We start from the raw sequence: 12,593 nt of genomic DNA, 5'->3' as shown, positions 1-12,593 counted from the left end.
CACTCCTATTCTTGTATTTAACCAGCCTTTAAAAACTTTTTAAAACAAATGGGTGAGAAGAAAAGAAAGGAGGCTGGGTGTGATGGCTCACACCTGTAATCCTAGCACTTTGGCTGCCGAGGCAGGAGGATCACTTGACATCAGGAGTTTGAGACCAGCCTGAGCCGCAGAGTGAGACTTTCTCTACAAACAATAAACAAAAATTTTTCAAGTAAAAAAGACCAAAAAAAAAAAGGAAAAAAGGGATGGGGGAAGGAGAAAGGAAGAAGAAAGACAGAAGGGGAGAAAGAAAATAAAGAAAATTCAAGGCCTGGCAAGGTGGCTCATACCTGTAATTCTAACACTTTGGGAGACTGAGGCAGGTGGATGGCTCAAGCTCAGGTGCTAGAAACCAGCCTGGGAAACATGGTGAAGCCCAGTCTCAACCAAAAATTAAAAAAATAATAATAATGAGCCAGGCATAGTGGTGAACGCCTATAATCCCAGCTATCTGGGGGAGGCTGAGGCAGGAGGATCACTTCAACGTGGGAAATCAAGGCTATAGTGAGCTGAGATGGTGCTACTGCACTCCAGCCTGGGTGACAAAGTGAGACCTGTCTCAATAAATAAATAAGAAAATTCAATTTGGGAAAAATAAGCAAACACAGATGGGTAAAGTAAGCAGAAAGATGAAAACCCTAAGGAAGAATCAAAAGGAAATGTTAGAAATAAAAAAAATTGTAATCTTTTTGTAATTCCTAAGCATGGTGATGGATTGGGCTTTCACGTGTATTTGTGAGATGTGACTCCTTCAAACCTTGTTGTGAAGTCAGCACATTACCTGGCAGAAATGAAAAGGAAAAAATAAATTTAAAACATTGTAACAAACATGAAGAATGCCTTGGATGGGTCCATTATTGGACTGGACACAGCCAAAGAATCAACAAGGTTGAAGACCTTGATACAAACTTCCAAAACTGAAATGCAAAGAGTAAAATAAATAAATAAAACCCAAATATTCAAGAACTATGCAACAATTACAAAAGGTGTAAGATGCAAAATGAGAATATTTGAAGGAGAAGAGAAAGAAGCAAAATATATACAAAGGTCTTTTTCTTTCTTTCTTTCTTTCTTTTTTGAGACAGGATCTAACTGTTACCCAGGCTGGAGATCAGCGGCAGAGGTCTCCTGGCAGAGGGGGCATGATTATGGCTCATGTAGCCTCCACCTCCCGGGCTTCAGTGATCTTCCCACCTCGGCCCCAAGTAGCTGGACAGGCCTGTGCCACTGCGCCTTGCCAATCTGTGTATTTTTGTAGAGATAGGGTTTTCCCACTTGTCTAGGCTAGTCTCAAACTCCTGGACTCAAGCAATATGCCTGCCGCAGCCTTCCAGAGTGCCAGGATGACAGGCATGAGCCACCATACCTAGCCTAAAAGAAATATTTAAAGTACTAATGGCTGAAAAATTTCTGGAATTAATGATAGACACCAAGCCACAGAGAACACCAAGCAAGATAAATAGCAAAAATCTGTACCTGCAGGAAGCAAGACAACTAAAAACCTTGAAAAATGCCAAAGGAAAAGAATTCCTTACCTCTATATAGAGGAACAAGGATAAAGATTATGTTAGATGTTTTTTCAGAAACCACACAAGCAAGGCCTGGGCATGGGGGCACCTGCCTGTAGTCCCATCTACTCTGGAGGTTGAAGCAGGAGGATTGGTTGGATGCCTTACGTCCAAGAGTTCCAGGCTGTAGTGAGCCACGACTGCATCACTGTGCTACCGGGTTGCGGGACACGGGGGAGGCCCAGCTTCCCATGGGAGGTGCCCCAGTGTGCTCAGGTCCTTGGGCTTTCCTCCACCCAAGAATGGGTAGGAGGCCCAGGCGCCGTGATATTGTTCAAGTAAATATCAGACCCAAGGAGCTTTTACAGAAAAGCGATTAGGCAGAGAGAGAGAGAAGTAGGGAGAGAGAGCCAGCTCCCATGCTGTCGTGGGAGGGGATCCCAGAGAGGGAAATCCACACAGGCGAGGGGCATGGGGTCTTTTAATCTGGGAGTTACTCCCGCCCCAACCAAGTTCTTGTCCAATGAGAAGATTTCCTTCAAACTTCCGACGGAATGACTGATCTTTGACTCTGATATCTGATTGGTTGTTTGGCCCACAGTCCTCCCATAGCTTTTCACGGGCTTTTCTAAACAAAGGAAGCTCACCTGGGCAGTCTATCTTCTCTGAAGCAAAGACATCTAAGCTCCCAGATGGAGACGGGAAATAAGGCAGAGGGGGCATGTCGCCGGGAAGTTCTTGCCTTTGAAACCACGCCCCTTGTGGACCCAGGAAGAGAAGTTAACACATTCCCTCAAGTGCACTCCAGCCTGGGCAACAGAGTGAAACCTTGTCTCCAAATTAAGAGGAGGGGAGAGGAGAGGAGAGGAGGGGAGGGGAGGGGAGACCACATGGCCAGGCACAGTGGCTCATACCTGTAATCCCAGAACTTTGGGAGACCAAGGAGGGAGGATCACTTGAGGTCAAGAGTTTGAGACCAGCCTGGCCAACATGGTGAAACCCTGTCTCTACTAAAAATACAGGTGGCATACCCCTGTAATCCTAGCTACTCAGAGGAGAATCACTTGAACCTGGGAGGCAGAAGTTGCAGTGAGCTGAGATCATGCCACTGCATTCCATCCTAGGTGACAGAGTGAGACCCTGTCTCAAAAGGAAAAAAAAAGAAACCACAGAAGCAAGAAGAGAGTGGAGTGAAATATTTAAAGTGTTGATACAGCTATAATTTGTCCATTTACAATCTAAAAAATATGGCCGGGCACAGTGTCTCCCGCCTGTAATCCCAGCATTTTTGGAGACCAAGGTGGGTGTATCACCTGAAGTCAGGAGTTCAAGACTATCCTGACCAATATGGTGAAACTTCGTCTCTACTAAAAATACAAAAATTAGCCAGGAGTGGTGGCACGTGCCTGTAGTCCCAGCTACTTGGGATGCTGAGACAGGAGAATCGACTAAACCCAGGAGACAGAGGTTGCAGTGAGCCAAGATCGCGCCACTGCACTTCAGCTTGGACAACAGAGCAAGACTCTGTCTCCAAAAAAAGTGTGTGTGTGTGTGTGTGTGTGTGTGTACACACACACACCCATAAATTTTAAAATAAATAAAATGGTGAAAGAACAAAACCAATAACCTAAAATTCTGTATCCAGTAACATCCTTCAAAAATGAAAGAGAGACCAGGTGTGATGGCTTACGCCTGTAATCCCAACACTTTGGGAGGGCAAGGCAGGCGGATCGCCTGAGGTCAGCAGTTCGAGATCAACCTGACCAACATGGAGAAATACCATCTCTACTAAAAATACAAAATCAGCCCGGCTTGGTGGTGCATGCCTGTAATCCCAGCTACTCAGGAGGCTGAGGCAGGAGAATCAGTTGAACCCAGGAGGCGGAGGTTGCAGTGAGCTGAGATTGAGCCACTGTACTCCAGCCAGGGCGACAGGTAAGACTCCATCTCCAAAAAAAAAAAAAAAAGAAAGAAACAAATACTTTCTCAGTTAAGCAATAACATAATTTGATGTTTGTAGATCTATCTTATATGAAATTTTTTTTAAAGTTCTTCAGAGATAAGAGAGATGATTTAGGTCAGAAACTCAGGTTTACATAAAGAATGGAAAAGCCATCAGAGAAGGAATAAATGAAAGACAAAATACTTTAGTTTTCATATACTTATCAATCTAGTAATTGTTCAAAATAATAATAGCAAGAATTTGATTCTAGTGTGTGGATAAGTGAAATGAGTGGCAGCAATGTTTTAAGAGAAGGAAGAAAGGAACTAGGAATACTTTGTTATAATGCATCTGCACTACCTTAATACTAATGTAAAGTACCATTAGTATTAATTAACAGTGGACTTATGTTAGTTGTAAATTGATAGTGTAAATTTTAGGACAACCACTGAAAAAAATATAGAAGTGTAATACTATGCTAAGAGAGGAGAGAAAATGGAATCATATAACATACTCCATTAAAAACAAGCAGGTAGTAGAAGAGGGGAAGATGAAGAAGTCAAAGTGCCACAAGTATAAAACAGTCACAAATATGGTAGATCGTAACCCAATTATTCAATAGTCATTTGAAATGGGAATGGTCTAAATATACCAATGAAAAGAAAGAAAGATAGAGTAGATCAAGAAACAAAATGCAAATATATGTTGGGTGCAAGAAACTCACTTTAAAAATACAGACATAGCCACATGCAGTGGCTCATGCCTGTAATCCCAGCACTTTGGGAGGCCGATGTGGGTGGATCACGAAGTCAGGAGATGGAGACCACCCTGGTTAACACAGTGAAACCCCGTCTCTACCAAAAAATACAAAAAAAATTAGTTGGATGTGGTGGCATGTGCCTGTAGTCCCAGCTACTTGGGAGGCTGATGCAGGAGAATCGCTTGAACCTAGCAGGTGGAGGTTGCAGAGAGAGCTGAGATCACGCCATTGCACTCTACCCTGGGTGACACAGTGAGACTCTGTCTCAAAAAAAGAAAACATAATAACCCTCAATGTGTATGCACCAAACAACAGAATCAAAATCCTTGAAGCAAAATCTGATAGCACTGCAAGGAGAAATAGACAAATCCACCACTATTACAATTGGAGGCTTCAACACCTCCTTATCAGTAACTGACAAATCCAGCAGGCAGAAAATCAGTAAAGCTATACCTGAAGTGAACAGCACCATCAATCAACTGAATCTAATTAGCATGTATGAAATAACATCATCCAACAGCAACAGAAAACACTTTTTCTCAAGCTCACTTGAAACATTCATAAATACAGATCACATTCTGGGCTAAAAAACAGACCTCAACAAACTTAAAAAGATAGAAGTCACACAGAGTATGTTCTGAGACCACATTGGAATTAAACTAGAAATCAATAACAGAAAGATAAGCTAGTTATGGTGATTTGCGCCTGTAGTACCAGCTATTCTGGAGGCTGAGGTGGGATTATTGCTCAAGCCCAAGCATTCAAGCCCAGCTTGGGCAATACAGCAAGACTCCATCTCTAGAAATATAATAATAACAGTAAGGTAGCTGGAAAATCCTGAACTATTTGGATATTAAGCAACACACTTCTAAATAACAAATGAATCAAAGGAAAAGTCTTAAGAGAAATTTAAAAATATTTTGAATTCAACGAAAATGAAACAGTATTCAATGTTCTCCAATCCTAACTTAGGACACTACTCAGCCCCTACCCTTGAAGAAGACTGGAAATTAACTCTCTGAAGATCTTGATTTGAACCCTGAACTCAGACACCAGGCATAGTTGAGGATGTTATCTGAATAAGGGGAACTAAGTAATATTTCACATACCACACATTTGGTACCACCTCTCAGCCTCCTTCTCCCACTTGTCTTTCAGAATAATAGTAACCAGGAATATACCCCTGCAGAGGACAGAACATGGCCCCACAAGGATGTCCACATCCTAATCCACAGGACCTGTGAATGTGTGTTACGTTACCTGGTAAGGTGAAATTAAGGTTGCTAATAAACCCCAGATGATCTGGGTGAATGCAATGTACCCACAAAGATCCTAATAAGTGACAGAGGGAGGGAAGGAGTATCAGGATATGAAAAGACCCCACTGGCAACTGCTGTCTTTGAAGATGGAAGGGGACCACAGCCAAGAAATGTGGAGCAATGTTTAGAAGCTGGAAAAGACAAGAAAACAGATGCTCCCTAGAGCCCGCAGGGAGGAACACAGACCTGAATCCCCTTGATTTTAGCCAAGTGAGACTTGTGTCCAGCCTCCGACCTTTAGGAATGTAGGATAATAAATTTCTACTGTGTTAAGCCACACACTTATGGTTATTTTTTATAGTAGCAATAGAGAACTGATACAGCCCCCCATCCAGAAAGTGTAGGCTTCCTCACCTTCAACACTGACCAGTCCATGGGAAATTCATATAGTCCAATATTGGCACCTAGAGTCTCCTGAAAAATAGCCAGTAGCCCTCCCTGATCATCCTATAGTGAAGTCCCTTTCCCCCCCGCCACCCCCAAGATGGAGTTTCACCATGATGACCAGGCTGGTCTTTTTTTTTTTTTTAAAGGAGTTTCACTCTTGTTGCCCATGCTGGAGTACAATGGTATGATTTCAGCTCACTGCAACCTCCACCTCCCAGGTTCAAGCAATTCTCCTGCCTCAGTCTCCCAAGTAGCTGGGATTACAGGCATGTGCCACAATGCCTGGCTAATTTTGTATTTTTAGTAGAGACAGGGTCTCTCCATGTTGGTCAGGTGGGTCTCGAACTCCCAACCTTAGGCCACCACACCCAGTGAAGTCCCCTTTTTAAAAACTACACTCATCCACACAGTATCTAAATCTGACATATAAATGAAGAGCTAAGGATCCGCTGACACTTGGAAACAGCTTTTGACATCAAAGAGATTCCAACAAGCACAAAGAGAAAAGAAATTGAATGGAAATAGAGACAATGCAGATGAAAATTTACTTTAAAAATGTGTTTGAGGGTAAGTCTAGTGGCTCATGCGTGTTATCCCAACTGATCAACAGGCTGAGTGAGATGGGAGGATGGCTTGAGTCTGAGAGTTTGAAGCTGTAGCAAGTTATCATCATGTTATTGCACTCCAACCTTGACAACAGAGTAAGACTCATCTCCAAAAAACAAAACTTAAATAAAAAATAAAAACCATAATTGATATCCCCAAAGAGATTAAAGAAGATATTGAATCTATGAAATGGGATGCTGAGGTAACCCCAAGGATGAGATTATCAAATCAAACTCATAAAAATCAGAGATCTTAGCCAGTATCAAAATGTATTAATTGGGCCACATGTGGTCTTTAGGAGGACTTTAGGAGACCCAGGCAGGAGGATCGCTTGAGCCCAGGAGTTCAAGACCAGTCTGAGCAATATAGTGAAATTTCGTCCCTACAAAAAACAGAAATGAGTTAGCCAGGTGTGACATTATGAGCCTATTGTTCCAGCTACTCAGAGGGTTGAGGTGGGAGGGTCACTTGAGCCAGGGAGGCCACGCCTGTAATGGGCCATGTTTGTAACATGCACTCAATCCCAGGCAACAGATCTAGACTCTGTCTCAAAATAAAAAAAACAAAAAAAAAAAAAAAGACCTAATTATTCAAAGAATACAGATGATCATGACATGCAGGCAAAACCTGGAAAAGTCTGAAATGGTCACTGCGGATCCCCACTCCCTTCTTGGCACTTTATACCATTCTCTAGTCCAGGGTTAACATGTAAGGTTCTAAGTCGCATATATAAGGCATCCATTACACAAATAGAGTTGTTTTATTGACAAAAACCTTCTGTTTATACTCTGACAATTACACAGCAGACACTGACATCTTCAAGTGGGCCATGCCTACGTGTATGCATGGATTCCAGATTTGAACGCCAGGAGCAACCTGGCCAGACCATGTACATCCCGGTAAAAGCATTCCAGAAATGAGAGCTCCTTCTGCTTGTAGATGTTACCCCAGTAGCTAGTTTGCAAGAAGATGTAACTTGGTCCTTTCTTGTTTTTTCCTGGCATTTCCAGGTCAAGCAGAGTAAGTTACAAACCAGCTGCTAACCCTTTTCTTCCCAATTGGTATAAAAAGAAAGATTCAGAAAGCTCTTAGAAATCAAAAAGATGATAGTGGAAGTAAATATTTCAATGGAAAGCGGGAAACATAATGCTATGGAAATATTCCATCAGATAGAGCAAAAGGCAAAGAGACGAATACAGAACAACCTCCGCCTCCCAGGTTCTAGCGATTCTCCTGCCACACCCTCCTGAGCAGCTGGAATTACAGGTGTACACCACCACACCCGGCTAATTTTGTATTTTTAGTAGAGACAGGGTTTCTCCATGTTGGTCAGGCTCGAACTCTTGACCTCAGTTGATCCGCCTGCCTCGCCCTCCCAAAGTGCTGGGATTACAGGCACGAGCCACCACACCCAGCTTTGTATAGTTTTTAAAAAGATAAAAAATCTGTTTCCATCCATGTCTCCATCCATCCTGACCACAATCTTCCACATACACATCGTTTACTATTTTCTTTTTATGTTCCTTAATGTAACAAATAATTTGATATACCCCTGATGTTATATGTGTATATCTCTAGGATAAATTCTCATCAGTAGGAGTTTCAGGTCACAGAATAAATGCATTTGTAATTTGGGGGGATATTGCCAAATTGCCCTACATAGAGATTCTATTATAACATGTGCAATCACACCAGCAATGTATGAAAGAGCCTGTTTCTCTACAGCTTTGCCAAGAATGCATTGTAAAGCTTTTAGATTTTGCTAATCTGAGAAGTGAAAATGGTAAATTCAACTTAATTTGCATTCGTCTAATTATGAATTGGATTTAACATCTTTTCACAAATGTTTTAACATTTGTATTTCTTTTTTGTAAAATGTCTTTTCAAGTCCTCCACTCTTATCTTATCAGGTCACTTTTTCTCACCAATTTGTGTGTGTGTGTGTGTGTGTGTGTGTGTGTGTGTGTGTGAATGTATTGAGAAAAGAGCTATACTTCTGACAATGAGTTTGGAAACTAAATAATATTATTGGGAATAGAGAAAGAAGAAAAGGTATTATGGTTACAAGAGCCAAAACCTCTTTTTCCACAATAGGGGATGATAAGAAATAATATCTAAAATTGAAGTCAAGAAATAGCATTAGAGAAACTCAGTGGCTCATGCCTGTAATCCCAGCACTTTAGGAGACTGAGATGAAAGGATCATTTGGGGCCAGAAGTTCAAACCTAGCCTGGGCAATGTAGTGAGATTCCATCTCTACAAAAATTTTAAAATTTAAATTATCTGAGTGGTGGCACATGCTTGTAGTCCCAGCTACTTGGGAGGCTGAGACAAAAAGGTCACCTGAACTTGGGAGTTTTAAGGCTTCAGCGAGCCATGAAGCCTTAAAAGCATGGGCAAAAAGTGAGATCTCATCTCAAATATATATATATATATTTTTTTTTTTTTAATTAATGTTTGCATATTCTGTTTTCTCAGAAGATTCTCTTCCTCTGTTTGCTGACAGTTACTGAGAAGAAAGATTTCCTTGCTATCAAAAAACCTCAGAACCCTAATCTAAGTGTTTTCTTCCTATAGTATCGCAAAATGCAAATCAGTAAAGAAACGAATCTGAGAGATCCAAGTGTAAACACAGCAAGCTTCTTTCATAGTTTTGAGTCACTTCATTCAACCCATTCCACGGCTATTTTTCAATTTGCACTTCTAGTCCTCTGTATTCATTTCCTAGACCTAGTACCACAAACTAGGTAGCCTAAAACAACAAAAACTCATTGTCTGACAGTTCTGGAAACTACAAGTTTGAAAGTGTCGGTAAACTGTGCTCTCCCTGAAGGCTCTACACTAGGATCCTTCCATCCTCCCATCTTTCCTTACCTCTATCTAGCTTTTGATAGTTTATTGTTTGCCTACTTTGTTGTAGTTGCCATTTGGAGACAGAGTCAGGCTCTGTCACTCAGGCTGGAGTGCAGTGGCACAATCATGGCTCACTGCAGCCTCATCCTGGGCTCAAGCGATCCTCCTACCTCAGCGTCCCAAGTAGCTAGGACTACAGGCCTGTGTTGCCACATCCAGTTAATGTATTTTAATTTTTTATAGAGACAGTGTCTCACTGTGTTGTCCTGGCTGTTCTCCAACTCCTGGCCTCAAGCTATCCACTCACCTTGCCCTCCTAAAGTGCTGGGATTACAGGCCTGAAACACTGTGCCCAGCCTGGGTGGTTCCCTGTTGTTGTTCCTTGACTTGTAGACACATCACCACAAGCCTCCGTCATCACATAATGTTTTCTCCGTGTCTAAATTTCCTCCTTTTTTTTTGATACAGAGTCTTGCTCTTGTCACCTGGCTGGAGTGCAATGGCACGATCTCTGCTCACTGCAACCTCCACCTCCCAGGTGCAGCGATTCTCCTGCTTCAGCCCCCCGAGTAGCTGGGCTTACAGGCACCTGCCACCACACCTGGCTAATTTTTTGCATTTTTAGTAGAGACAGGGTTTCGCCATGTTGTCCAGGCTGGTCTTGAACTCCTGACCTCATGATCTACCTGCCTCGGTCTTCCCAAGTGCTGGGATTACAGGTGTGAGCCACCGCACCTGGCCTATTTCCTTCCTTTTATCTTGATCACATTGCAAAGATTTTATTTCCAAATAAGATCACATTCATAAGTACCAGAGGTTAGGACTGCAGCACATCTTTTTGGGAAACATTCAGCTCACACATACCTTCCCAGCTAATCATTTTGTTTATTCTAACATATTTTTTCTTCTCTTTTCCACCGGACTTCACCTTTGCCTTTCTTCTGTGAAGCCAAAGTAAGCTTTTCTGAGTAATACAACTGTCTCAGGGCATATTCTGAATATGCCCCAACCCAGACCCACCAGTCCCAGGAAAACTGTATACCCTGTTATCCTATTCTAGTTTCTTCAAGTGGGAAACCCCACAATTAATGTTGCCTATTAAATTTGATATCCAGGCTGGGAACAGTGGCTCACGTCTGTAATCCCAGCACTTTGGGAGGCCGCGGTGGGTGGATCACCTGAGGTCAGGAGTTTGAGACTAGCCTGACTAATATGGTAAAACCCCATCTCTACTAAAAATACAAAAATTAGCCAGGTGTGGTGGTGTGTACCTGTAGTCCCAGCTAACTGAACCCGAGAGGTGGAGGTTGCAGTGAACCAAGGTCACACATCTGCACTCCAGCCTTGGCGACAGAGTGAGACTCGGTCTCAAAAAAGGAATTAATTAATTAATTTTAAAAATTTGATATCCAATGATAGAATGATCTCAGCACAAAAATGAACAGGAGAAATAATGATGTGTTTGAAAGAGCACAGGGTTTGGAATCAGAAAACCTGAGTCGCAATTCCAGTGTCAATACTTAAAACAGAACCAATCTAGTTCTTCTAAATGCTAGTACAATATTCAGCACTGTAAGTCTAAAGGCTCCACCTGTGACCCAAATTCAACTCCCACACCAAGAGTGGTCCTAGATTGTACCGAAAGCTGCATCTAAATTGAAATGCAAACGCCCAAGGAGAAGGAAAAGAAGGGAACCAGAGGAAGAGAATAAAGAGGAGGAAAGGACGAGTGAAAGGAAGAGGAGAAAGAGGAGAGAGACAGGAGGAAACTGCAAAATAAAATTTCCAGAAAACCTCTTTTAACAATTTTTGAGCAGATACACAGAAAAAAAAAAAAAAAATCCCAAAAGGAAAGTGTCTCTTGGAGCTTCCCTAAAGATGAATGGAAAGAAGTCACTGGCAGTTACCAGCCTGTATTTCATGCTATTTTGGTTACGGGGTGAGTCATACATGCTGGGTAGTGAATTTCCCAGGCTTTCAAATTTAAATAGGAGTAGATAGTGCAAGGCATTCATTTTAGCATGGAGTGTTTTCTCCTGCTGGTCATAAAAGGAATCCATTGTGTTATGATTAGGTCATGCTTGACGCACCTCAGGAATGTTCTCAGAGTGACAGAATATTTATTTCTCAGCGATGTCTCCAAGGTTCAAGGAAGTCTGATCAGCAAACTTACAAAGGCCTTGTGACCCTAATAGGGTCTAAGACAAGTCCTCCCCTTCTTTTGTGGGCGGGCTGTTATCGTTAATCCAGCTGCCTCAGTAATGACGCCCACCTTTTCGTGCTACACGTGGAATAAGAGAGTAATTAACAGAGCCTGATCACACCAAAAGAAAATCCTGCTTTTGAAAAAATCTTGCTTCAGAATAATTTAATTGTGCTTCACATGTTTTGAACAACAATTTTAGACTGGAATTCAACTTACTACTAGTAATAACATGCCATTTTTTCTCCATCTGTCATAATTACTCAATAAATACATAGACTTCAGAAACTGCATCTAAAATTATTCATGCAAGTGGTGTACTTTCTGATCAAACCATGGCAGGCTGTGAGTGGTGCCATCAATCTTTGTTTTTCTTTTCTTTTCTTTTCGAGACAGAGTCTCGCTCTGTCACCCAGGCTGGAGTGTAGTGGCGCAATCTCGGCTCACTGCAACCTCTGCCTCCCAGGTTCAAGTGATTCTCCTACCTCAACCTCCCCAGGAGTTGGGATTACAGGCTCACACCACTACACCCAGAGCTAATTTGTTTGTATTTTCAGTAGAGACGGGGTTTCATCATGTCGGCCAGGCTGGTCCCAACTCCTGACCTCAGGTGATCCACCCACCTCAGCCTCCCAAAGTGGTAGGATTACAGGGGTGAGCCACCACACCCAACCTTTCTTTTTTTAAAAAAAAAATCCCCTTCAAGTCCCCCCACTGACAATACAGATGAGTCACAGGACTTGGGTTAAGGTGTATACGGGACAGGTTAATTCAGCCTCCTCTTTCTATTTGGTTGGGGTAAGAACACATCCTGTACTGAGCATCAGGAGGCTGACGCCACAAATCTTTGAGACAAAACTTACGAGATTGTAGCTTCTGAAATAGCAAATCCAGGCCCAAAGTGGCACTGAGCTAAGGACCCAGCACCTACCAGTTCCTGTTTGAATTTGTCACTCATACTTGACAGGTGATTACT

The 12,593-nt window shown here is 42.2% G+C and overlaps 1 long non-coding RNA gene and 2 other non-coding genes across 4 annotated transcripts in view; 1 reads left to right on the top strand and 2 right to left on the bottom strand.

The window, feature by feature from the left end:
- LOC144578288 (uncharacterized) overlaps positions 1 to 12,593 on the bottom strand; it is a 181,688-nt gene that overhangs the window by 61,907 nt on the left and 107,188 nt on the right. The gene's annotated exons all lie outside the window — the stretch shown is intronic.
- Positions 723 to 830, top strand: LOC118144012 (small nucleolar RNA U13). Its single transcript, XR_004728482.1, has one exon. It is a non-coding gene; the product is annotated as a small nucleolar RNA U13 (small nucleolar RNA).
- LOC118143994 (small nucleolar RNA SNORA51) lies at positions 12,319 to 12,450 on the bottom strand. Its single transcript, XR_004728467.1, has one exon. It is a non-coding gene; the product is annotated as a small nucleolar RNA SNORA51 (small nucleolar RNA).

This window comes from Callithrix jacchus, chromosome 11, assembly GCF_049354715.1.
Source record: "Callithrix jacchus isolate 240 chromosome 11, calJac240_pri, whole genome shotgun sequence".
In the NCBI taxonomy this organism is placed as follows: domain Eukaryota; kingdom Metazoa; phylum Chordata; class Mammalia; order Primates; family Cebidae; genus Callithrix; species Callithrix jacchus.
This window is presented reverse-complemented; position numbering and strand designations above follow the sequence as displayed.